This window comes from Elephas maximus, chromosome 17, assembly GCF_024166365.1.
Source record: "Elephas maximus indicus isolate mEleMax1 chromosome 17, mEleMax1 primary haplotype, whole genome shotgun sequence".
In the NCBI taxonomy this organism is placed as follows: domain Eukaryota; kingdom Metazoa; phylum Chordata; class Mammalia; order Proboscidea; family Elephantidae; genus Elephas; species Elephas maximus.
Window position 1 is genome coordinate 42,696,481 of NC_064835.1, and position 26,859 is coordinate 42,723,339.

At 42.3% G+C, this 26,859-nt stretch overlaps 1 long non-coding RNA gene across 1 annotated transcript; it reads left to right on the plus strand.

Moving 5' to 3' along the window:
• Window positions 1-8,420: 8,420 nt before the first annotated feature.
• On the plus strand, window positions 8,421-26,509 carry LOC126060538 (uncharacterized). The gene is made up of 3 exons (XR_007513613.1): window positions 8,421-9,517; window positions 9,615-9,839; window positions 26,453-26,509. It is a non-coding gene; the product is annotated as an uncharacterized LOC126060538 (long non-coding RNA).
• The last annotated feature ends 350 nt before the right edge of the window (window positions 26,510-26,859 follow it).

Genomic DNA, 26,859 nt, shown 5'->3' on the forward strand with positions numbered 1-26,859 from the left:
TGGAACCCTGTCCTTTCGACTCTGGGTTCTTGTGCTGAAAAGCTCCTGTACCAGGGGAGGATTGATAACAAGGGCCTTCCGTCAGAAATGACAGAGACTCCTTGGAATATATCCTAGAGAAATAAAAGCCATCACGCGAATAGATATATGCACACCCATGTTTGTCACAGCACCATTCACAATAGCAAAAAGATAGAAACAACCTAGGTTGTTTAAACAAATCATGGTACATACACACAATGGAATACTATTCAACAGTAAAGAACAATGGTGAATCCATGAAACATCTCACAACATAGATGAATCCAGAGGGCATTATGCTGAGTGAAATTAGTCAGTCTCAAAAGGACAAATATTATATGAGACCACTATTATAAGAACTCAAGAAAAGGTTTAAACACAGAAGAAAACATTCTTTGATGGTTACGAGGGTGAGGAGGGAGGGAGAGGGGAATTCATTAAATAGATAGTAGACAGGAATCATCTTAGGTGAAGGGAAGGACAACACGTAATGCAGGTGAAGTCAGCACAACTCGACTTAACCAAAAGCTAAGAAGTTTCCTGAACACAATCAAACACTTTGAGGACAGAATAGCTGGGGCTGAGGTTTGGGGACCATGATTTCAGGGTACATCTAGACCAATTGGCATAACAAAGTTTATCAAGAAAATGTTCTGCGCCCCACTTTCGTGAATGATGTCTCGGGTCTTAGAAGCTTGCAAGCAGCCATCTAAGATGCATCAATTGGTCCCAATCACTTGGAGCAAAGGAGAATGAAGAACACCAAAGACATAAGGAAAATATGAGCCCAAGAGACAAAAGGGCCATATAAACCAGAAACTCCATCAGCCTGAGACCGGAAGACCTAGATGGTGCCTGACTATCACCAATGACTGCCCCAACGGGGAACACAACAGAGAGTCCTTGATGGAGCAGGAGAAAAGTGTGGAGCAGAACTCAAATTCACATAAAAAGACCAGACTTAATGGTCTGACTGATACTGGAGGAACCCCTGAAGCCATGGCCCCCGGACATTCTGTTAACTCAGAATTAAACCATTCCTGACGCCCACTCTTCAAAGATTAGACTGGACTGTCAAATATAAAATAATACTTGTGAAGAGGTGCTTCTTAGTTCAAGCAGATACATGAGACCAAATGGGCAGTTCCTGTCCAGAGGCAGGAAGAGAAGGCAGGAAGGGACAGGAGCTGTTTCGATGGACATGGGAAAACTGGGGTGGAAAAGGGGAGTGTGCTGTCACATTATAGGGATTGCAACCAGTGTCACATAAAAATATGTGTATAAATTTTTGTATGAGAAATTAACTTGAGCTGTAAACTTTCACCTCAAACACAATTACACAATTAAAAAAAAAAAAAAAACTGACAGAGAAAGCCTTCCCCAAGAGCTGACACTCTGAATTCGGACTTCCCAGGCTCCAATACAATGAGAGGATAAATTTCTGTTTGTTAAAGCCATCCACTTGTGGTATTCATGTTATAACAGCGCCAGATAATTAAGACACATTCCATCTCACATACTCCCTCCATCTTACACTGGGTCCAGCAACTTAAATCTTTCCTTCTTCATTCACTCTTTCCCTCCTATTGACAAACATGCTGTATGTTATTTTCCTAGGGCTGCTGTAACAAAGTACCACAAACTAGGTGGCTTCAAACAACAGAAATTTGTTGTCTCACAGTTCTGGAGGATAGAAGTCTCAGTTCAAGTGTCAGCATTGCCATACTGCCTCTGAAGGCTATAAGGGAAGATCCTCCTTTGCCTCTTCCAGACTTCTGGAATTTCCTGGCAACCATCGACATTCTTTGATTGTAGATGCATCACTCCAATCCTTGCCTCCATCTTCATATGGCCGTCTTTCCTCTGTGTATCTGTTTATGTCTCTTCTCTTTATATAAGGGCACCACTCAGATTGAATTAGGCCCTACCTTACTCCAATCTGACCTCCTGTTAATTGATAACATCTTCAAAGACCCTATTTCCAAACAAAGACCCATTCACAGGTACTGGGGTGAAAAGTTCAACATATCTTTTTGGGGGATGTGATTCAATTCATAACACCCTTGTCCTGAGCTCCCTATCATACAAACCAGCTTTTACTCGACCAGCCAATCATTGTCCTCTTCTTTCCTTTAGTAGCCAAAGAGAAGAGAACAACAAGCAGTCACCCTACTGGCTCACTGCCCACTCTTTCCATAACTCTTGCATTTCTTTCCTAATCCAGCGAATCCATCCGTCTCTTCTCAGTTACTGTCCCCTCTAACCTGTCTGCAAAATCTAACATTGCTTACTAACCCCCAACTTCTTGAAACCCTTTCTTGTCTTAGTTTTCATGGTGCTTTAAATTTTTACTTAAGTGTTCCCTTCCTTTAGCCTCCCTGACTCTTTACCGACTCATTGTTTTCCTGTCTACTTTTCTGACTCAGTATCCTCCTTGACCTCTTATAAAGGAACTTTTTCCCAGGTTTACTCTTCTGCCATATTCATCACCCCAAATAGGAAAGCATCATTTAGTTTTACCTCTATGCTGGTTGAACCACACCTGAAGGGTTGTGTTTATTTCTTGTTTCACCTTCTAAGATAATTAGTATAAGCTCAGGCATATCCAACAGAGGGTGACCAGATGGTGAGAGAGCAGGAAACATTTTATCTTATAAAACAATTGAGGGAGTATTTAACCAACAAAAGAGAAAATTCAGAGGAAACGTACTTTCTGCTGCCTTAAAACAGCTGAAAGGATAGCAAAAAGCATCTCCATCTACTGACTTGGATCCTTACAGACAATTGAATTAGAAATTACAGGCAGGCATATCTGGAATCACTATCAAGCAGTACTGTCTAGTTCTGTGAAGATTTTAAGAGAACAGGCTCTGCAGTTAGATGACATGAGTTCAAATCCCCACTCTGCCACTTCTTAGCCCTGTGAGCCTGGGCCAGCTACTTCATTTCTCTGTACCTTTGTTTCACCATTTGTAAAATGAGGATACATAATAATAGTACCTACCTTATAGCACTGTTTTGAGAATTAAATAAAATAATGTAGATAGGGTGTTTAGCAGAATGACCAGCACAAAGAAACCACTCAGTAGGTTCTAGCTATTGCCTTCTCTTCATTCTACATTTCATGCGTCTAGCATCACCACCACCATCATCATCAATATTGACAGCTGTCCAGCAATGAAGCCAACTCTTCACAAAATAATAGACTTTCAGTTGAATATTCTGGAAGGATATTCTGGAAGAATATTCACAATGAGTTGTCTTGAGGACACAGCGGAACTTCTGATGCTGTGGGATAGGTAGAACTGGGTGATCTCAAAGACCCCTTCCTACATTCACCCTCCACCTCCTCAGCCCTTGAACAGCTCCCATTCTGGTGGCATAATGCTCCCTGGCACCCAGGCCTAAGCCATCTCTCCAATTCTATAGCTCCTTCTTATACAATTCACATGAAAGACAAACGAAGAGGTTTCCTTGGGGAAAAGCCCATATGAAAGTAGCAAATGTCCACAAGCATCCATTCCTACCCTGGGTCTCATGCCTCTCTCATTGCTAATGCTTCTGTCATTGCCCCTTGACCCCGTAAGATTTGGGATATCTTGTGGAATTCTCTTGACATCTAATCTTGGTCAAGTTTATAGTTGTTTCCATGGTAAATTTAGCCCCTTGGTTTCACCCACTTTCTCAAGCTAACCTCAGCCCATACCCTGGTTTTGACTCCAACCAGCACCAATATTTCTCCCCAAGGTTACCAAGCTAGATGTACAAGTTAAATATTCATCCCTTTAGTCATCTCATGGATTGAATTCTGTCCTCCAAAAATATGTGTAAACTTGGTTGGGCCATGATTCCCAGTATTGCATGGTTATCCTTCATTTTGCAATGTTCCTGTGTGTTATGCCTGTGGTTAAAGAGGATTAGGGTAGGATATATAACACCCTTGCTCAGGTAATATCCCTGATCTAATGTAAAGGGAGTTTTCCTGGGATACGGCCTGTACCAAGTTTTATCTTACAAGAGACAAAAGGAAAGGGAAGCAAGCAGAGAGTTGGGGACCTCATACCACCAAGTAAGAAGCACCAGGAGAAAAGTGAGTCCTTTGGACCTGGGGTTCCTGTACAGAGAATCTCCTTGCCCTGGGGAAGATTGAGGACAAAGACCATCCTCCAGAGCCAACAGAGAGAGAAAACCTTCTCCTGGAGCTGACACCATGAATTTGGACTTCCAGACGACTTTATTGTGAGGAAATAAATATCTCTTTGTTAAAGCCATCCACTTGTGGTATTTCTGTTATAGCAGCACTTGATGACTAAGATGGTCATTAATCAGAGCCTGTGATTCTGCTGTTGCCTTGTCTCTCACATCCTTGTAATCATTTCTGCTTTCTTGGTTACCACCCTCACTCAGGCCATAACCTTGTTTCTTCCATTCCATAACTCACTAATTAAAATTTCTACGTCCAATACTATCTATTTCTTTCTTCCTCAAATGTTTCAGCACTTCCATAGCCACTTATAGAAAGTACAAACGCCTGAAGTTATACCCAAAGTCTTCCATAATCTGGTCAACTTTGTTCCAGCTTTCTTGAAGTATATATAATTTCACACAATAAAATACATATGTTTTAAGTGTATGGTTTGATGAGTTTTGGGATATGAATGTATCTGTGCAACCACAACCACAATCAAATTTTAGGACATTTCCATTAATTAACAAAGTTCACTTGTACCGCTTTGCAGTGACTCCCTGCACCTCCAATCCATCCCCCACCACCTGTTGTCCCAGGCAGCCGCTAATATACTTTCTGTTCACTATCAATTTACATTTTCTAGAACTTCATAAAAATAGGATTAGACAGTAGGTGGTCTTTTAGGTCTGACTTTCTTTTACTTAGCACAATGCCTTTGAGAGTCATCCATGTTGTTGCATATATTAACAGTGCGTTCCTTTTTATTGCTGAGTAGTATTTCATTGTATGGATGTGGACACTTGAGTTGTTTCCAGGTTTCGGCTATTACGAGCAAGACTTCCATGAAGCTTCAGGTACAAGTTTTTGTATGAACATACGGTTTCATTTATTTTGGCTAGATATCTAGGAGAGGGATTTCTGGGGCATATGGTAAATGTATGTTTAATTTTTTAAGAACTTATATGATCCATTTTTTCTCTCCCTTCTTTTACCTTATACTAGCCAAGCCAATCCCCTCACCATCCCTTGATCATACCTTGTGCTTCCTGACCTCTTTGACTCTATCTATATCACAAGTAATCCCTGAAATGCCCACCCTCTACATTTTGCCACATTCAAGTCATTGTAATAAAGATTTATTATTTCCTGTGCTAGACGTTGTGTAGGGAGACAGAGATAAATAAGATACAATCATTGTGCTATGGGGACTGGCAATCTTGTGGGAAAGGCAGATGTTCACATGGGTAATTCACATAAAGCACACCAGTGAGTTAGAGGAACAAAATATGGATGGGAAAGGAGAGATAATATTGATTGAGGAGATCAGGAAAGATTTCTTAGAGGAGGTAAAAGCAGTGAGTAAAGACCCAGGGGTTAGAAAAGGCAGAGCTTGCTTGAAGACAAGTCAATATATGTCAATACATACATCAAATCCCACCTCACTAGGAAAACCTTGCCTGTGAAGCCATTCTAAAGTGCTTGTCTTTCTAAGCACACACTGCATGTAGCCAACATCTTTTCTTGTCACGAAAGGGGATTCTTTCAAGCTAATTGGCAAATATAGCTATATCTCAACAGGGCCTGACCCTAAGTGCTAAGTAATCCAAGGGGTAGATGGTAGAAGCCTAGAGAGTGGCCCAAGGAGTGGCTGGAGCACTAGATGAAAGGTCTTCCAACCACGGCAATCAGGAACCCAGCAAGAGAAAAGAGTGGGTCCAGAGATATCCTCTACCTGGTGGCTGCAGACTAGGGGTATCACCTGGGTGGTTAGAGTACTTGTGTACTGGTATCCCTTATGTTCATTGTCTAGCATAGAGCTATGTAAATTAGTGGAAGAAAAGAATGAATGAAATATATGGAACCAAGCATGCTCTTATATATGTTATAGTATATTATTTCATATACTGTAGGTCAATCAAATGTGCAGGCATTTGAACAACTTAAAGTTCTCTCTTGCTGCTTTCTGGTTACGTGCTCAGCAATCCACATACAGAGCTCAGTGTGTAAGAAAATAATTTCTTTGTGTTCTGATGCTGTAAAATATTTTTTGGATTAAAAGGGCAGGAACAAATTGATAGATCTGAATTTTTTTTTTTTTCCCCCTTTGGCTTAGAGATGACAGGGCAATCCATCAGACAACTTCCTTGGCTCCCTGTGACATTTCAAGCTAAAATGTTATAACTTTTTTATTTTTCTTTTCTCTTTTTTTTCACCCCCTGGCTTTCTATTGAACTGAGCCTCCAGGAAACACATCCTGTAGATGTGGTTCCTTTGACATGTGTCATACAGCAGGCACTGAATTGAGGCTTATTGAGTGATGGCTGGGAATACTCAGGATAGTTTGGCGGGTTGTGCCAAAAATAAGGTAATGCCTTAGTCCACCTATGATACTGCCCTCATATGTGCCTAGAGCAGTCAACAAGCCTTTCTTGCAAAAGAGACAGGATCCTAGACATGGCCAATGATGTAGCTGGGTCATTTTAGCAGCTGGATTTTGTGTAAAGAGAAAATACTAGATGTCAGAATGCTTGTCTTCTTCACCCATCTGTACCACCATGCACAATGTGAACTTGGAAAGGCCACTGAATCTCTCTAAGCCTCAGTTTCTCAACCTGTAAGGCAGAAAGAATAAGTAAATATAAGAATAAAATGAGATGATGACTGAATTCATAGTGGAGAATATAAAACATTACTGGTAATGATGTACACTGTCTATATTGGTTAACTATTTCTATGTAACAAATATCTCCAAAACTTAGTGAATCGAAATATCAAATTTTTAGTATCTCATGATTTTTGGGGTCAGGAATCTGGGTGTGGCTTACCTGGGAGGTTCTGGCTCACAGTCTCTCAAGACATTGGCAGGAGCTGCAGTCATCTGAAGGCCTGACGGGCTCGAGGATCTGCTCCCAAGATGCTTCATTCACATGGCTGTTGGCAGGAGACCTCAGGTCCTTGCTGTCTATTAGTAGGAAGACTTAGCTCCTTACTGTATGGGTTACTCCGTAGGACTGCTTGAGTGTCCTCATGATATGGCAGCTGGCTTCTCTCACACTGAGTGACGCAAGAGCACAAGGCAGACACCATAATGTGTTTATGACCTAGCGTCAGAAGTCAAACGCTGTAATTTCCTCAATATCCTATTGGGTTCACAGGTCAGCCGTATTCAACCTAGGAGGGGACTGCACAAGGGCATGGATTCCAGGAGGTGAGGATCCTTGGGGGTCATCTTGGAGGCTGCCTACAACACGCTCTCCCAGTTCAAATGGTGCCTCTGGGAAATGAGGGATTTAGGTGGTGATCTCTAAGGTCTTCGCTCTGTGACCACATCCCTGCTTGCTCCAAACAGCACTCCCTCAGGTCTGCTATACAGCTGCTTTCCTCTCCCATCTGGCTGAAAATTCCTGCTATCATTGACAACCCCCCTTTCTATACTAAAAATTTGGTTTCAGCCTCTAGCAGGGTTTTGCGAAAATGGCTGTGCATTATACCCAAGGGAGGTCCCAGGAGCTGTTTTCCAAACATGCTGGCTGCATTCGTTTGTCAACCCTTTCAGAGGTGCAGCCCCTTGCAGTTTACAGAGTGCCATCTCATCCTCATTTTACCTGAATTGGAGCCCTTGCTTTGAGAGTCAGTAAGGAGGTGAGCAGAGTGGGGAGTGAGGGAGAGGGAGACAAGGACAAAGCTCTGGAAATCTGCCTTGTATTTTACATTTTTCAAAATGTGTTTGTTTCTGGGGTTTTATTTGACTCTGTCAACTCTGCAAGGTAGACAGAGTTGACATTGTTCCCTCCATTTTTGTGGATTGAAAAACTAAGGCTAAGAAATGGTAATCATTTTTCTGATTCCTAACTGAGTCATTTTCTGGAATAGGGAACACAGAAAGTAGAGACAATATTGGGTGGTAAAATGTGGAGTTTGGTTTTAAACATATTGAGCTTGAAGTACCTGTGGCATATTAAGTGGAGTTAATGTACAACCTTGCATAAAGCTTCCAGATGGTTAACTGGGCTTGGAATAGGATCTAATATCCTGATTATTTTGCCTCATCTGCAAATCTTGTCACACCTTCAAGAAGTTGTACTGTTTCCTGCCTTCTTGGTCCCAGAAGTCCTGGGTTGGTTTCCTCCAAGATGATCATCCTTAGTCACTGACCTCACTGGCCTGGTCTCACACAGTTGTTTTTTTTTTTTTTTATGTGCCTTGCAGCTGGACTGGGAGCTGTGTTCCAGTGGGAGTGTTCTCAGGGAGAGTTCTGTGAGTTCTTGTGAAAAGACAGACTGGGAGAAGCTATGACAGAATGGCCTTTACCATCCTTTTGCAAAAGCAGCCTTTCAAAACACAGCACATCTAAACAGCCCTGAGCTTTCTATTTCCATAAGGTTCTGGGCTTGAGGTCCACATCTACCACTTGTCATAGTTGTTGTTAGCTGCCTTCTGGTTGACTATGACTCATGATCACCTTATTTACAACAGAACAAAATATGTTATCTTGCCCTGTTTCATCCTCACAGTCACCAGCATGTTGGAGTCCATTATTGAAAATATTGTGCCAGTGTATCTCACCAAGGGTCTCCCATGCTCTCACTGGCCCTCTGCTTCACCAAACATAATGTCCTCCTCTAGCGATTGATTCCTTCTGATGATGTGTCCAAAGCCAGCAAGCTGGACAATGTTCTATTGCGAGCCATAAGGTTTTCATTGGCTGATCTTTGGAAGAGAAGTCCCTGGATGGAGCATACGGTTAAGTGCTCAAATATTAGTCAAAATGTTGGCAGCTTGAACCCACCCAGAGGTGCCTCGGAAGACAGTCCTGGAGATCTGCTTCTGAAAGATCACAGCCTTAAAAACCACATGAAGCAGTTCTACTGTGCACAAATGGGATCATCACGAGTCAGAATCAACTGGACTCGACAGCAACTAACAACAACAATTTTCAGAAGTAGACCTCCATGCCTTTCTTCCTTATCTGCCTTAGTCTGGAAGCTTTGCTGAAACCTGTCCATCATAGGTGACTCTGGTGGTATTTGAAACACCAGTGGCCTAGCTTCCAGCATCACAGCAACACGAAAGCAACCACAGCACTGCAAACTGACAGCGCTGCCACTAGTTAGCTGCAAAGTAAAAGGGCTGCAAGTTAAAGAAACTTAGGGCCAAATCTTCCAGACCTGTTGTCAGCTTCTGCCATTTGTCTGGAGCCTACCACGCTGTCCATCCCTGACCTATGTGCCGCAACTTTTACCACAGACAGGAGTGAACTCTGGTCTCCCCTCCCTTCCCAGCTCTTCTGATGGAAGAGCACCACAGGTAGGGTTCCCCTAGGGCTGGGGCACCCCACACATCCAGTCCCACAGGCCATTTGAGCAGCTGCCTCTCCAACCTTATCTTCCTTTTGCCTCCACAGAAACCTGAGAAAGACGGAAAGGGGGAAGTGGTGTGGTTTCCCAACACAAATAACTGCACAGAGCTTTCTCAGCAGTGACCCTTAGCCTGTTGTGTCAGCCTCAGGCTGAGGGAGGAAGGAAATAGACCTTCTATTGAGTATTTTTCTTCCCCTGTCAAGAAGATCAGAGGGCCTGAGACAGGGAAAGAAAAGGAGTCAAAAGCACCGTGCTGCCTCCTCCTGCAGGTTTGTGTTGCTTCTTCCCTCCCCTCTTGAACTCTAAGTCAACAAACTCCCCAGCCCAGTCAGGCCCCAGGTCCAACTCCAAACAGGCCATAAATAAGAACCCTTGAGGCTTTCACTCTCTGGCAAGTAGAGAGGGCACTTCTGAGTGGAACATTTGATAGCGGGGGAGCAGCTGGGGGGAGAGTGCTCGTGTTAATTGAATCCCAATTTCCTTCTCCCAGGCCTGCTCTTATCTTTTTAATTATACAAGGCCTTTAATCTTCCCAAGGACTTGTCTCTGTCATTAATGCGTGATCCCTAATTGAGATAGGGGTGTGCTCGGGGTAATGGGAGCTGCAAGAAGAGGCCTTCAGGAACTTTTGTGTCTTTTAAAACACTCAGAGTAATTCATGGCAAACATGGGTTGAGGCAGAGGGACATTTTGGGCTCCTCTCAGCTCTCACATGGTATTCCCTCCACCATCTGTGTTTGAGATGGTTGATTCTGAGATTAGGTACACAGGCCTCTTACAGCAGTATCTATTCTTTCCTGTGAACACAAACCCCAGGGTTGCTTGCTCCAGCATCGGCGTGGACAGTTGGAAAGGGCAGGTGAGCTGTGCACAAGCTCCTCTCAGGTCACACAGTCTGGGGGGGTGGGAACCAGCCCAACCTTATTCACAGCATGCTAGGTGCTGAGCTAGGGCCCCGGAAGGTGTTGGGGTATCCTGTATTTTCTAAACATTGCAGGATAAATTAGATGCTTGTGAATGGCAACTTGTTTTCTCCTGGATGAGCTTTTATTAACATTACAGAGGTAAGGTATCTCCAGGTGACAATGGCTGGGGATACTCCAGGGTTACGCTCATCTTTAACCCTTGCTCTCACAGGTGCAATGTCAAACAGCTAATGACCTGTGAACCAGTACTTAGGGGTGCAGAGGACACGTCCTACTTAAAGCGTTTTGGCTCATATTAGGTGTTCAATAAATGTTTGCTAAGTAACTTTTCAACAAGACTTCTGAGAGTCTTTCAATTTAACAGGAATTTGCAAGTATATATTGAGCAATTATAAGTCCTTATTCATAGGTTTAAGTTCTAATGGGCCTTGTTTTTCTGAGATGCATGGTGGCCTTTAGGGTCCCTTCCACCAGGCATTCTGATATGTCACCTGCCAGTCTAGCTTCTGGGTGTACAGAAAGATGGGTAAGACTGAATCCCCCCAAGGAGCCTGAGTGCCATTGGGAAACAAGATACATTTTGCTAGTTTTAAATATATTATATAAATATATACAAATAGGAAACCCTGGTGGCATACTGGTTAAGTGTTATGGCCGCTAAACAAAGGGTTGGCAGTTCGAATCTGCCAGGTGCTCCTTGGAAACTCTATGGGGCAGTTCTACCCTGTCCTATAGGGTCGCTATGAGTTGGAATCGACTTGACGGTACTGGGTTTGGTTTTTTTATACACAAATAAACATACATATATATGTATGTGTATGAGGCAATGTGAGTATGAATAGAAATAAATAGAAATAGAAGTAGAAATACAAATATACGTGTGTGTATACATACATGTGCCTGTGTATGTGTATGTAAGGCACGGGGGCCCAGTGGCAGAATTTTCACTTTCCACGGAGGAGATCTGTGTTCTATTCCCAGCACCTTGTGCGCAGCCACCACCCATCTATCAGTGGAGGCTTGCTTGTTGCTATGGTGTTAAACAGGTTTCAGCAGAGCTTCCAGACTAAGATGGACAAGAAAGAAAGGCCTGACAATCTATTTCCAGAAGTCAGCCATTGCAAACCCTATGGATCACAACAGTTGACCCCCAACAGATCTGGACCAGGCAGTGTTTCCTTCCAGTGTACGTGGGGTCCCCATGAGTCAGGGACTGACTTGACGATGGCAGCTAACAACAACAACACACACCCATATATCTATATATATATGTTTGAAATCACAGCACACTGCTCTGAAGACAGGTGTCCACACACAGAGAACCATCAGCGAAATATACTCCTTGAGTGTGCATTAATGCAGGGACTGTGTTGAGTGCCACATCTCATCAGTTCATTGACCCACTACACACATCCACCTTAGAGGTAACAGAGGTGCCAAATGGCTGTTACTAGAGAAAGATCACACAGCAAGTAGATGCAGAGTCAGGATCCCAACCCAGCCCCACTTCCAGAACTGTTCTCCTTGCTCGAAACCAGAGATGGCTCCTGAAACCATATGATCTGGTCACAGGCTCCTGAGGAGGGCCATAATGAACCTGGACATGGTCCAGAGAGGAGCAATTAAAACCCTCAAGAGGAGGGAGAGGCTTCTGTTTGAGGATAGACTTTTAAAAAAGTAACAGTGAAGTCTGGAAAGAGCAAGGGTAAACAGGGATGTGATGAGGGGACAGTGATGGGAACGGAGAGGGAAGAGACAAGTAGGTCTGCCAAACAGCAGTTTTAGGACAATGACAGAGAAGTTCTACTTAACACATTCCATAAGTTGGCTACCTGCTGTGTGATCCCCAGAGGTGGCACAGGCTGGAAATATAAATAGGTTCCTGGCCTGTGACTGTACTGCTGAGTGCTCCCTGCAGAATGCTGGTCTCACTGGCTAATTCAAGCTACCTCTGTTGCTAATGGTCAGACCAGGAGTCAGAAAACTTTTTCTGTAAAAGATTGGTAAATAATTCTGGCTTTGTGAGCCACACAGTCTCTGTTGAAACTACTCAACTCTGCTGTTGTAGCATAAAAGCAGCTGCAGACAATCTGTAAACAAATAGGTTGGCTGTGTTCTAATAAAACTTAGTTTACAAACACAGGCTGTAGTCTGAGTTGACCCTGAAGTTATAGTTTGCCAACACTTGGTCTAGATTAATTCACAGTTGGTTGAATCCTGCAATTTAAAACTGGAGGCATCTTGGTGATCATACCCTCATTTTATAGAGCAAGAAAATGACAGAGATGTCAAGTGAGCTACCCAAAATCACAGCCAGGGTCCTGTAGTGGGCTATTAGGGCTGTTCTGGGGGTTATTTAGATCCTCTGAAGAAGGTGTGTCAGAGGATGACAATGAAGGGTTTCTTGTCTGAGACATGAACCTGTGCTTGGATGAAGTGGCCAAATGTGGCATTTTTAATGCTTATAAATGTATACTGATGGCCAAAGACTGCATTTTCTCAGAGAATGTTTTAGGTGGGGGATGATTTGGAAATGCAGCTTACCTGAAGAAAAGCAAAGACTATTTAAAATTCCTGGAAATCAGGGAACAAGAAAAGTACTGCTACCTCTAGCCTCCTCGCGACACAGCTCTCAGATGGGAGAAAATTTTGTTTCCTGACTCTGTATCTGCAGAGCTAAGTCCCTTGATGGCCTGGAGTCTGCAAACTCAGGTTGTGAAACTATCTCTTTTGAGTCAACAGGAGATGCTCCCGGTGGATTCTGTCCCCCGAGGACATTCATTTGCCACATTTGGCCAAGACTTTCTTGAACACACAACTGTGTTTCTATGCTTTATGGGTGAGAGCCAGGAACCGTTCAAATTTGTTGTTGCTCACAGCCCTCCAAAAAAGTGTGTGTGTGTGCACATGTGCAAGTGTTTGTGCACGTGTGTGCATGTGTGCATGTGTGTGCATGTATGTGTACGTGTGTGTGAATGTGTGTGCGTGTGTGTGCATACGTGGAGACCCAGTGAGGGAGGGAAGGCCAGAGCGTAGGCACAGTCAAGGAATGACTTGGTGCTCAAAAAGTTCTAAGAACTATTACTTTTTTGGATTGTTTTTCTTTTCTGGTACCTATCGAAGGCTCCATATCAAAATAAGAACTAACTCACTCAAGTAACCCTCCAGAGTACAAAATCTTAGGGAGAGGCAGACATATCACTGTTCCAGGTTTGGTGTCTGGAGCTCTTGATGGTATCCCCAGATTACCCCCTGCCTCTCAGTATCGTCATCTTTGAAAGGAAGGAGAGTTATATGTTCTTTGACACCTTAGCAAAACAACTGCGGATGAATAAGGCCACAAAAGTGAAGGGAGGATACAGGGTATTATATGCTTGGGTGGTGATTTGCCTCTGGGCGTAATGTCATGCTTCAGGGATAGGCTGGGGCTCTGTTCTGCAGGCTTAAAAATGGAGTCCATTAGCTGGAGTTTTGATCCACGTAACAGGTGGCCAGGGGATGCAGGGTGACCAGAGGACCAGGGAGTCTCAGAATCCAGCTGTGTTCCAGCCACTCCCCGACAACTCCTATCCCTGAGAGGTCTTCATCCCAAGGCTTCACAAGTCTGTCAGGAGAAAACTCTCTGTAACAAATTGTGAGACTTTCCTACCTGCTTCTCGATCCCGAGAAGACATGCAAGCTGGACATACAGTCACTACAATAGACCTGGCTCCTGCACAGGGAAAAGACTGTTTCAAACTTAAGAGGCAGAAAGACTTGGGTTCAGATCCCAGCTCCAGTTCCAGTTCAGTGTTAGGTCCTTGTGAGAGTTATTTTGACTCTAAATCTCAGAGTTGGAGCAGAGAAACTGGCCTTTCAGTAAATGCTGTTTTCCCTTTTCTTCCCATCGATTCTCACATTTAGCAGCCCTCTTGCTCACCCTCCCACCCCTTGCAGACCTCGACATTCCCATTGACAGGAACTCCCTCCAGCCTCGCTGGGAAACTGTTATTGAGGAGCTTCAGTTGCTAGTTCACCCCTGAAACTATCATCTACCCAGCCCATAACTATTCTTCAAATATTCCTAAATATTTTTTTTCAGATTATAAAACAATACATGTTCATTGTAGAAAAGTTTAAAAAGAAAGAAAAATGGATATGAAAAAAATCACTGATACCTGTGACATGAAGTATAAGTGCTGTTAACATGTGGGCATATATATGTTTTACAAAATTTACAAAATTAGGATCGTATTGAATATGCATTTTGTATCTAACTGAACATCCATGTCATTAGTCTTTGAAGATGCATTTTTTAAAAATTTTTGTTGTGTTTTAAGTGAAAGTTTACAAATCAAGTCAGTCTCTCGTACAAAAATTTATATACACCTTGCTACATACTCCCAATTGCTCTCCCCCTAATGAGACAGCCCGCTCCCTCCCTCCACTCTCTCTTTTAGTGTCCATTCCGCCAGGTCCTAACCCCCTCTACACTCTCATCTCCCCTCCAGGCAGGAGATGCCAACCTAGTCTCAAGTGTCTACTTGATCCAAGAAGCTCATTCTTCACCAGCATCTTTTTCTATCCCATTGTCCAGTCCTATCCCTGTCTGAAGAGTTGGCTTTGGGAATGGTTCCTGTCCTGGACTAACAGAAGGTCTGGGGGCCATGACCACTGGGGTCCTTCTAGTCTCAGTCAGACCATTAAGTCGTCTTTTCACAAGAATTTGGGGTCTGCATCCCACTGCTTTCCTACTCCCTCAGGGGTTCTCTGTTGTGTTCCCTGTCAGGGAAGTCGGCGTTTGTAGCTGGGCACCATCTAGTTCTTCTGGTCTCAGGCTGTTGTAGTCTCTGGTTTATGTGGCCCTTGAAGACATATTTTAATGCCTGCAAAATTTTCTGTGGCATGGATATATCACAATATATGTGACCATTTCCTTAGTATTCGACACTTAGGTTATTTCTAATTTTTCAATATTATAAATAACACTAAATATTGTTGTTGGAAAATCTTTATCACATTCTGATTACTTCTTTGAGATAAATTCCTAGCAATAAAATTTCTGGAACAAAATGAGGAGAACTTTAAAGTGTTTAATACAGAGGACCTTGTGTTTTATTAACTATGCAAAGGCATTCAGCTGTGTGGATAATAACAAACTATGGATAACATTGCAAAGAATAGGAATTCTAGAACATCTAATTGTACTCATGAGGAAACTGTACATAGATCAAGAGGCAGTTCGAATGGAACAAGGGAATACTGCATGATTTAAAGGCAGGAAAGATGTGTGTCAGGGTTGTGTATTTGCACCATATTTATTCAATTTGTATGCTGAGCAAATAATCCAAGAAGCTGAATTATATGAAGAAAAATGGGGCATCAGGATTGGAGGAAGACTAATAACCTGCGTTATGCAGATGACACAACCTTGCATGCTGAAAGTGAAGAGGACTTGGGGCACTTACTGATGAAGATCAAAGACTACAGCCTTCAGTATAATTACACCTCAACAAAAAGAAAACAAAAACCCTGACGACTGTACCAATAAGCTGCATCACAATAAACAGAGAAAAGATTTAAGCTGTCAAGGATTTCATTTGACTTGCAACCAAAATCAACGCCATGGAAGCAGCAGTCAAGAAATTAAAAGATGCAGGGACTTCTGGCCAGCATGGCACCATAGGCAGAAGCATCACACTGTCCCTCCACAGCAAAGACCCAAAAAACTAAGTACAACAGAGACAAACATCATTCCTGGAACCTGAAGTGTCAAATGAAGAGATAAAGAACTCAGCCAATCACCAAATGGAATAAGAAACTGACAGAGGACAGAGAGTGAGGAGAGGTGCGTGCTGAAGGCCCCATCAGCTAATGCAGCTTGAATCTACCATCTTGGACTCCAGTCGGGGATTGGCAGACAGGGAGCATGGGAAAGCAGCTTTGCAGAACTCCCAGCAGGAGACAGAGCACCCGGTAACCAGCAATACACGCTTTCCCACCCCCCATTCTCTCCTCGCTGCTCTACGTCTGAGCTTGCTGGCTGGCTGCCCTGGTTCCGCCGGCCAGGGGAAGTTCAGCGACCGTGCCACTTGGATTTGCTCCACCCATGTCGGAGATTGGTGGACAGTACAGGAAAGCAGATTCACTGAGTTCCCAGCAAAAGACAGAGTACGGGTAATGAACGATATACCCCTTTCCTAATCCCTCCTCCATCCTCCCCTCTTTGGCCTCCTCTGTTTTCCACCAGCTGCAGTCTCTTGGCTGGGAGGCAACTGCTTTGGCCTCAGGCTGCTTGAATTTGACCTGCCGGCACTGGCTGGGCTCCTGATCTGGTGTTGGCTCCTTCTGTCTCTTTTGGTTTCTTCTGTGCCTCCTACCACCTCCTCCTCCTTTCTCTGGAACACCTGACTTAGTGTGCCATCTTTGCTTCTTCTTGAAAGGCTGTGAAGCCACACTTGACTGGGGAACCACTCCCCCAGCCCGCGACACCATGCTGGTGGCCTCTCTGGAGTTTTTTTTTTTTTTTTTTTTGGCCTTGTTTTGGTTTGCTTTGTTTTGTTTGTTTGTTTTCTTTTTGCAGCTTGGGAGCCCCTTCTAGTTGGGCTGCACTGCTTAGGAGCCACTCCCCCAATCTGTGCAATCTGAGCAGCTGTGTAGGTGGGATCCCTGGGACATTTCTATTTTTCCTTCTTTCTTTCTTTCTCTTTTTCTCTTTCTGTCTTTCCTCATTTCTTGGTTCTTGTCTCTCTACACTTATCTTCTTTTCTTGTCTCCTGAATACCTGGTGCTATGCGACATCTATAACACCTCTAACCAGGCTATAACAGGAAGCCTGGAAGCCACCTCCCTGATCTTAGAAGCCCCACCCGTGGGACTCTGGGACTCCTGGGGGCTTTTTTTTTTTCCCTCCAAATTTTTATCTAGTTTTTTTTCCTCCCTTTTACCTTTTTTTTTTTTTTTTGCTTTTCTTTGTTTCTTGATTTCTTTTCTCTCTGTTTCAGTGACAGGCTGCCTTACCACTCTTTTTTTTTCTTTATTTCTTTGCTCGTTTCTTTCTAGCTCCTGTTTCTCTTTCCTCTCTCGCCTCTTCCTCATAACCCTATTAGCTCCACACATCACAATCTCCCCCCTCTTTCCTGCCTACCTGCACCACGCACTGAACATCACATCCCCGAGTAGCACAGACGTGGTCTACTGGAACCTGCCCAGCACTGATTCCTGGCCCACCCTGTTGGCCCTAGTATGTGCCACAAACAACCCATCCCAGCCCCTCCTCTTCAGCTGGACCTGCCCTGGTGCACCATAGCTGATAGACTGGCCCTGGCCATTGGACAAAGAGGTGAAAAGTATTGTGACTACAGACAAGCAAAGAACAAAGAATGCACAGACTGCCTGCTCAGACATAACCAAAACAAAAAAGCAGGATGAAACGAACAAAGCTACAATCAAGAACAAACAAAATAAACTCCTGAATGTCCCGAAGACAGCAGACTATCAAAACATATAAAAAGGCAGTAGGCGTCCAAAATAAAACACAAGGTGACTTTCTGGTAGAAGGAAAGGCACTAGAACTACCTGACAGGGAATTGAAATCTCTACTATTCACAGCAATTCAAAAGTTGAAGCAAAAAAGCAGACAAAAATGAGGGAAAAAAATTGAAAAATTTTTGGAAAAGGCAGGCAAATTCATGGAAAATACAGACCAAAAAGTGGAACAATTCAGGAAAGCAATACCAGAACAAAATGCCAAAATAAACTCACAACTAGATATCATACAAAAACAATTAGAAATCCAAAAGATAAACAACAAGATTTCAGAAATAGAAAGTGTCATAGAAGGGCTGAGGAGCAGGTTTGAAACAATAGAAGATAGAATCAGTGAAATTGAAGACAAACAGTTGGATACAACTCTATTTGAGGAAAAATCAGAAAAAAGAACAAAGAAAAATGAAGAAACCCTGAGAATTATATGGAATACAGTCAAAAGCAAAAATGTGCAAGTGATTGGACTTTCAGAACAGAGAGAGAAAATGGAAAACACAGAAAAGATCATTGAAGAATTGCTGACAGAAAACTTCCCTCATATCATCTAAGAAGCTCAACAAACCGCATATAGGATAGACCCCAAAAGAAAAACACCGAGGTATATCATGATCACACTCGCTAAAACCAAAGACAAAGAAAAAATCCTGCAAGCAGCTAGAGAAAAACAAAAAGTCACATGTAGAGGAGAAACAAGAAGGCTAAGCTTTGATTATTTGGCAGAAACCATGCAGGCAAGAAGGCAATGGGATGACATATATAAAACCTTGAAAGAAAAAAAAAGTTGCCAACCAAGAATAATATATCCTGCAAAACTTTTGTTCAAATACAGTGGTGAAATTGGGACATTTCCAGATAAACAGAAATTAAGGGACTATGTAAAAACCAAACCAAACTTACAAGGATTATTAAAGGGAGTCCTTTGGTCTGAGAACAAACAACGTCAGACCACAGCCTGAATCTAGGAGGCAAGATTGTACCAGCCAGATACCAACCTAGGAAATGAACTCTTGAGCGCTATCCAAAACCAAAAGAATTCCAACAGGAAACCAGAGAGGTTAATCTGTAAATGATAACAATGTCAGAACAATAAAAGAGGGAATAAACAGTATAGGTATAGAACTTACTAATGGAGAAGGAGGCAAAGCAATACCAAGTCATAACAGACTGGTTCAAACCTAGGAAAATAAGAGTAAATTTCAAGGTAACCACAAAGAAAAGTAACAAACCTACTGATCAAAATAAAGAAGAAAAACATAAAATCTCAATACAAGCAAAATCTGCAAAAACAAAAGAAACCCACAAACAAAAGGAATTCAGCACAGAAGAGTAAGAGAAACAGAAAATATTAGCACCACAAAAAAAGCACTACAAAATGACAACAATAAACTCACACCTATCAATAATTACACTGAATGTAAATGGCCTAAATGCACCCATAAAGAGATGCAGAGTGACAGAATGGATAAGAAAACAGGATCCATCAATATGCTCTCTACAAGAGACACACCTTAGAAACAAAGACAGAAATTTATTAAAAATCAAAGGATGGGAAAACATATCTCAAGCAAATAACTACAAAAAAAGAGCAGGAGTGGCAATACTAATCTCAGATAAGACAGACTTTAAAACAAAATCCTCCATTAAAGACAAAGAAGGGCACAATATAATGATTAAATGGATGATCCATCATGAAGACTTAACTGTAATAAACATCTACGCACCCAATGACAAGGGTCCAAAATACATAAAACAAACTCTAACAGCACTGAAAAGAGAAACTGACAGTTCCACAATAATAGTAGGAGACTTCAACACACCACTCTTGGTAAAGGACAGAAAGAACATCTAGAAAGAAACTCAACAAAGATACAGAAGAGCTAAAGAGCACAATCAGCCGATTTGACCTCATAGGCATATGTAGAATACTCCACCCAACTGCTGCAAAGTACACATTCGTTTCCAATGCACATGGAAAATTCTCCAGAATAGACCACATCTTAGTCCTCAGAGAAACCCTCAACAAAATCCAAAACATTGAGATAACACAAAGTATTTTCTCTTACGACAATGCCATCAAAGTAGAAATTAACAACAGAAAGAGTAAGGAAAAAAAAAAATCAATTACATGGAAACTGAACAACACCCTGCTTAAAAACTACTGGGTAATAGAAGAAATCAAAGATAGAATCAAAAAGTTCCTAGAATCAAATAAGAATACAAACACATCATACCAAAACACTTGGGAAACAGCAAAAGCTGTCCTTAGAGGTCAATTTGTAGCACTAGGTGCACACATCAAAAAAGAAGAAAGGTACAAAATCAACACATTAGTTACACAACTTGAACAAATAGAAAAAGAACAGTAAAAGAAGCCCACAGCCACCAGAAGAAAGGAAATAATAAAGATTAGAGCAGAAATTAATGAAATAGAGAATAGAAAATAGAAAGGATCCACAAAACCAAAAGTTGGTTCTTTGAAAGGATTAAGAAGATCGACAAACCACTAGCCAAAACTGACAAAAGAAAAACAGGAGAGAATGGGAATAACTCAAATAAGAAAAGAGATGGGGGACATTACAACAGATCCAACTGAAATAGAACATAACAGAGTATCATGAAAAACTATACTCCAACAAATTTTGAAAACCAAGAGGAAATGGACAAATTTCTGGAGTCACACTACCTACCCAAACTGACAGAAAATGACGTTGAAAATCTGAATAGACCCATAACAAGATATTGAAAAGGTAATAATAATAAAAAAAAACCTCCCAACCATAAAAGCCCCTGGCTCAGATGGGTTCACTGGAGAGTTCTACCAAACATTCAGAGAACAGCTTACACCAGTACTACTCAAACTATTTCAGAACCCAGAAAAGGAATCAATACTTATGAATTTATTCTGTGAAGCCAGCATAACTCTGATACCAAAACAAGGCAAAGACACCACACAAAAAAGAAAATTACAGACCAATATCTCTCATGAATATAGATGCAAAAATTCTCAACAAAATTCTAGCCAATAAATTCAGCATCATATCAAAAAAATAATGCACCATGACCAAGTAAGATTCATACCAGGTATGCAAGGATGGTTCAACATTAGAAAATCAATCAACGTAAGCCACTACATAAATAAAAGGAAATAAAAGAATCACATGATTATCTCAATCGATGCAGAAAAGGCATTTGACAAAGTCCAACACCGATTCCTGATAAAAACTCTCAATGAAATAGGTATAGACTTGAAATTTCTCAACATTATTAAAGGGCATCTATGCAAAACAAATGGCCAACATCATTCCCAATGGAGAGAGGCTGAAAACATTCCTCTCGAGAACAGAAACAAGACAAGGATGCCCTTTATCACTACTCCTATTTAACATTGTGTTGGAAGTCTTAGCTACAGCAATAAGGCAAGAAACCGAAATAAAGGGCATCCAAATTGGTAATGAAGAAGTTAAACTCTCCCTATTTGTGTATGATATGATACTAAGAAAATCCAAAAGACTCCACCAGAATACTGAAACTAATAGAAAGATTCAGCAGAGTAGCAGGATACAAGATCAACATACAAAAATCAGTTCATTCCTGTACACCAATAAAGAGAATGATGAAAAGGAAACCAGGAGAACAATTCCATTTGTAGTAGCCCCTAAAAAAATAAAATATTTGGGAATAAATCTAACCAGGGATGTAAAAGACCTATACAGAGAAAACTACAAAACATTACTGCAAGAAACCAAAAAAGATCTACATAAATGGAAAAACATACCATGCTCATGAATAGGTAGACTCAACATTGTGAAAATAATTCTACCCAAAGCAATTTACAAATACAATGCAATACCAATCCAAATACCAACAACATTCTTTAAAGAGATGGAAAAACTTATTAACTTTACATGGAAAGGGCAGAGGCCCCAGATAAGTAAAGCACTACTGAAGAAGAATAAAGTAGGAGGGTTCGTACTACCTGATCTCAGAACCTACTATATAGCTACGGTTGTCAAAACAGCCTGGTACTGGTACAATGACAGATACATTGACCAATGGAACAGGATTGAGAACCCAGATGTAAATCCATCCACCTGATCTTCAACAATGGCCCAAAGTCCATAAAATGGGGAAAAGACAGTCTTTGTAACAAAAGGTGCTGGCAAAACTGGATGTCCGTCTGTAAAAAAATGAAACAGGATCCATACTTCACACCATATACAAAAACTAACTCAAAATGAATCAAAGACCTAAATATAAAGCCAAAAACTATGAAGTTAATAAAAGAAAAAATAGGATCAATGTTAGAGGCCCTAATACATGGCATTAAAGGATACAAATCATAAGCAACAACATGGATTCTCCAGAGGATAAGCTAGATAACTGGTATCCTCTAAAAAATTAAACACTTATGCTCTTCAAAAGACTTACCAAAGAGTAAAAAGAGAATCTACAGACTGGAAAAACAATTTTGACTATTTCAAATCAGACAAAGGTCTAATCTTTAAAATCTGCAAGAAAATCCAGCACCTGTACAACAAAAAGACAAATAATCCAATTAAAAAATGGGCAAAGGCTATGAACAGACACTTCGCTAAAGAAGACATTCAAGTGGCCAACAGACACATGAGGAAATGCTCGCAATCTCTAGCCATCAGAGAAATGCAAATCAAAAGCGCAATGAGATACCATCTCACCCTGGCATTACTGGCATGAATCAACAAAACAGAAATAACAAACATTGGAGGGGCTGTGGGGAGATTGGAACTCTTATGCACTGCTGGTGGGAACGCAAAATGAGACAACCATTTTGGAAAATGGTATGGCGCTTCGCTAGAAATAGAAATACCGTACGATCCAGCAATCCTACTTCTAGGAATATATCCTAGAGAAATAAGAGTCATTACACAAATAGATGTATGTACACCCATGTTCATTCCAGCATTGTTCACGATAGCAAAAAGATGGAAACAACCTAGATGCCCATGAACAGATGAATGGATAAACAAACCGCGGTACATACACACAATGGAGTATTACACAAGGCTAAAGAACAATGATGAACCCGTGAAGCATCAGATAACATGGATACATCTGGAGGACATTATGCTGAGTGAAATAAGTCAATCACAAAAGGACAAATATTTTATGAGACCACTACTGTAAGAACTCATGAAAAGGTTTACATACAAAAAGAAACAATCTTTGTTGGTTGGGCGGGTGGGGGGTGGGGATGGGAAAACAATAGACAGTAGATAAGCGGTAACTTTGGTGAAGGTAAGACAGTACACAATACTGGGGAAGCCAGCACAGCCTGTACAAGGCAAGGCCATGGTAGCTCCACAGACACACCCAAACTCCCTGAGGGACCAAATTGCCGACATGAGTGCTGTGAGGACGATGGTCTCAGGGAACATCTAGCTCAATTGGCATAAAAGAGTTTATAAAGAAAACGTTCAACATTCTACTTTGGAGAGTAGCATCTGGGGTCTTAAAAGCCTGTGAGCAGCCATCTAGGACACTCTACTGGTCTCACTCATTCGGGAACAAGAAAGAATGAAGAAAATTAAAGACACAAGGGAAAGATTAGTCCAAAGGACTAATAGACCACATCTACCATGGCCTCCACCAGGCTGAGTCTAGTACAACGTGACGGTGCCCGGCTACCACTACTAACTGCTCTGACAAAGATCACAATAGAGGGCCCTGGACAAAGCTAGAGAAAAATGTAGAACAAAATTCTAACTCAAAAAGAAAGATCAGACTTGCTGGCCTGACAGAGACTGGAGAAACCCTGAGAGTATGGACCCCGAACACCCTTTCAGCTCAGTAATGAGGCCACTCCTGAGGTTCACCCTTCAGTTAAAGATTAAACAGGCCCATGGAACAAAACAAGACTAAAGGGGCACACCAGCCCTGGGGCGTGGACTGGAAAGTAGGAGGGAACAGGAAAACTAGTAGCAGGGAACCCAGAGTTGAGAAGGGAGAGTGCTGACATGTCTTGGGTTTGTTAATCAATGTCATACAACAATGTGTGTACTAACTGTTTGATGGGAAACTAGTTTGTTCTGTAAACCTTCATCTAAAGCTCAAGGAAAAAAAAAAAAAAAGACACGTTGGATCAGGTAAATCTTCTGCAAAAGACCTCTTTAAAATGTTATAAAGCAAAGATGTCACCTTGAAGATTAAGGCATGCCTGACCCAAGCCGTGGGGTTTTCAATTGCCTCGTATGCATGTGAAAGCTGGGCAATGAATAAAGAAGACTGAAGAAAAATCGATGCCTTTGTATTAAGTTGGTGAAGAATATTGAAAATACCATGGCCTGCCAAAAGAAGGAACAAATCTGTCTTGGAAGAAGTTCAACCAGAATGCTCCTTAGAAGCAAGGATGGCAAGGCTATGCGTCACATACTTTGGACATGTTATCAAGAGGAACCAGTCCTTGGAGAAAGGCATCATGCTTAATAAAATAGAGGGCCAGTGAAAAGGAGGAAGACCCTCAATGAGACGGATTGACACAGTGGCTTCAACAATGGGTTCGAGCATAACAATGACTGTGAGGATAGCTCAGGATCAGACAGTGTTTTGTCCTGTTGTGTATAGGATTGCTACTAGTCTGAGCCAACTCGGCAGCACCTGATAACAACAAGAATACGGAGGACACATCGTTCCCCAGAAAGCCTGTGTCAGTTTCTATTGGTGGGGTATATTTCTTTGCATCCCATTATAATACCCAGCTTGCACTCTCAAATATTTGAAGGTAGCTCTCAAATCTCTAGGATTTCTATCCTCTCTAGGCCAAACATTAAACATCTTAAAAATCTTCAAGGGCTACTTTTCAAGCTCCTCAGCATGCTATTCTACTTATTAGAGGATATTCTAGCTTGTAATAATGGTTTTCAAAATGTAGTACTTAGAACAGAGCACAATACACCAAGTTTTGTCTTGACCCATTTTCATCCCCTTTATTATTTTTTTTATTCTGAATCCTATACTTCTGTTAATGCAATCTAATTTTGCATTAGTTTTGTCTTCTTTTTAAGCAGCCATTTAAGCTTGTGGCATACTGACACTGAGTTCTCAATGATCTAGTTAAATGAGATCTCTTCCATTTATTACTTGTTTAGCTGATTTTTTTAAAATTCTGAATACAAGATTTATATGTCTGATTGTTAATAGTTCAGTGCCCCAGCCAGTTCAAATTCCTGTGATGTCCACAGAAAACAGGTCCTTGGTGTCTCAGGTCTATTTCCATACTGCACTGCCCAGTGGGCTCAACCTGGGCTTCTGCCTGACCTGTCCCTGTGCAGAGGTCAAGAGAAGGTCATGGAGTTGTTGAGGGCTGCCTGGCGCCACTCTGGCTGGCTGGCCGGCCACTTAAGGGTGTTCTCGAGAGTAACTGGGGTCTTGGCTTGAAACAACTCTGGAGAAGAGTGCAGCTGACCTTCTTAGAAGGGCTCTTTGTGATGCTGAACAATTCCTCCAACAGGGCTGGGGCCTCCCTGGGAGTTGTGGAGCCATGTAGCCACCTGGCTGGGCTCCTCCAGCCAGACCCAGAGGTAGACTCTGAGACTTTACCAAGTACTCTGGCTTGCTTTGCCTCTCCTTAGCCACTTTCCAATACAAATAGAATGCAATTCTTTTGTGAAGCTGGCACTTAAAACCCAGATTTATAGGTAGGCCTGAGTATTTTCAGGACCCGTGGCAAGAGAGCAAATCAAGGTCTGGGTCCTACCCTGCCTTCCCACCTCCATTTCTGACCTGAGCCCTGAGGGGCTTTGCACAAAGGACATCCTAGCTCTGTCCCAGCTACTCCACCTCTACCTCCCAAAGTCCCCCTGACCATTCCATGGGGTAAGCTTAGGTGTGTGCACAGGGAAGAAAACTATTCTGAACATGGTCTAGAAGGGAGGAGGTTCCAAGGAGACGTGTCTCCCCGGTCCCTCAAAGTCCTCCCTTCATGGGAAGATTCAGGGCTTAGGAGGCCAGAGCAGGACTCCAAAGGCACAGGGGCCAGGACCAAAGGTCCTGGGTGGCCTGGGGTCTAAAGTGTTTGCTCATGGGCATCACCACCACCAGTTGCTGTTGGGTCAATTGCAACTCATGGGGACCCCCAGTGTGTCAGAGTAGAACTACGTTCCATAAGATTTTCAGTAGCTGTTTTTTTGGAAGTAGATCGCCAGACTTTTATTCTGAGGTGCTCTGGGTGGACTTGAACCTCCAACCTTTCAGTTAGCAGTGCAGCAAGTTAATAGTTTGTACCATCCTGCTCAGGGACAAACTACATTAAAGAAGACTTTCAGTCCAGGTAGATCAATATGCTTGTGGGATGATGGGGTGGATGGCTGGAAGGAGCAGCTGAACCAGCACAGACAGAACCAAAATAAAAATGGGTTGAACCAAAGTCTAAAGGTCCTTTCCTGTACTTGTAGGTAAGAGACCTCAAGACCATGAAAACACAGCGAGATGGTGGAAAAGTCACTGCCAGGGCTCAGGAAGCCTGAGCCCTCATTCTGAGACCTGGCCACTCAATGTTCTGATCACAGGCCCCATGGCCTTTTGGCCAGTCAGGTCTGGAAGAACATGCCTCCAAACGGCTCCCAGGTCCTCTGAAGAGGAATGTTCTCTGTCTGCGGCACTGTCACATCGCTGCTGCTGTCACTTGCCCAGCCGTCAGGGAAAGCACGCTACATTCATCTGTGGAGTCATCCAGGTCTCCTGTCTCCACATTCATTCAGCGTTTGGTTACTGTGCATGGGGATAATGAAGCTCTCACTTCACTCAAATCGGCTCAATGCCATCATCCCTTTCAGCTCTCCACCATCATCTTCATCTCTGT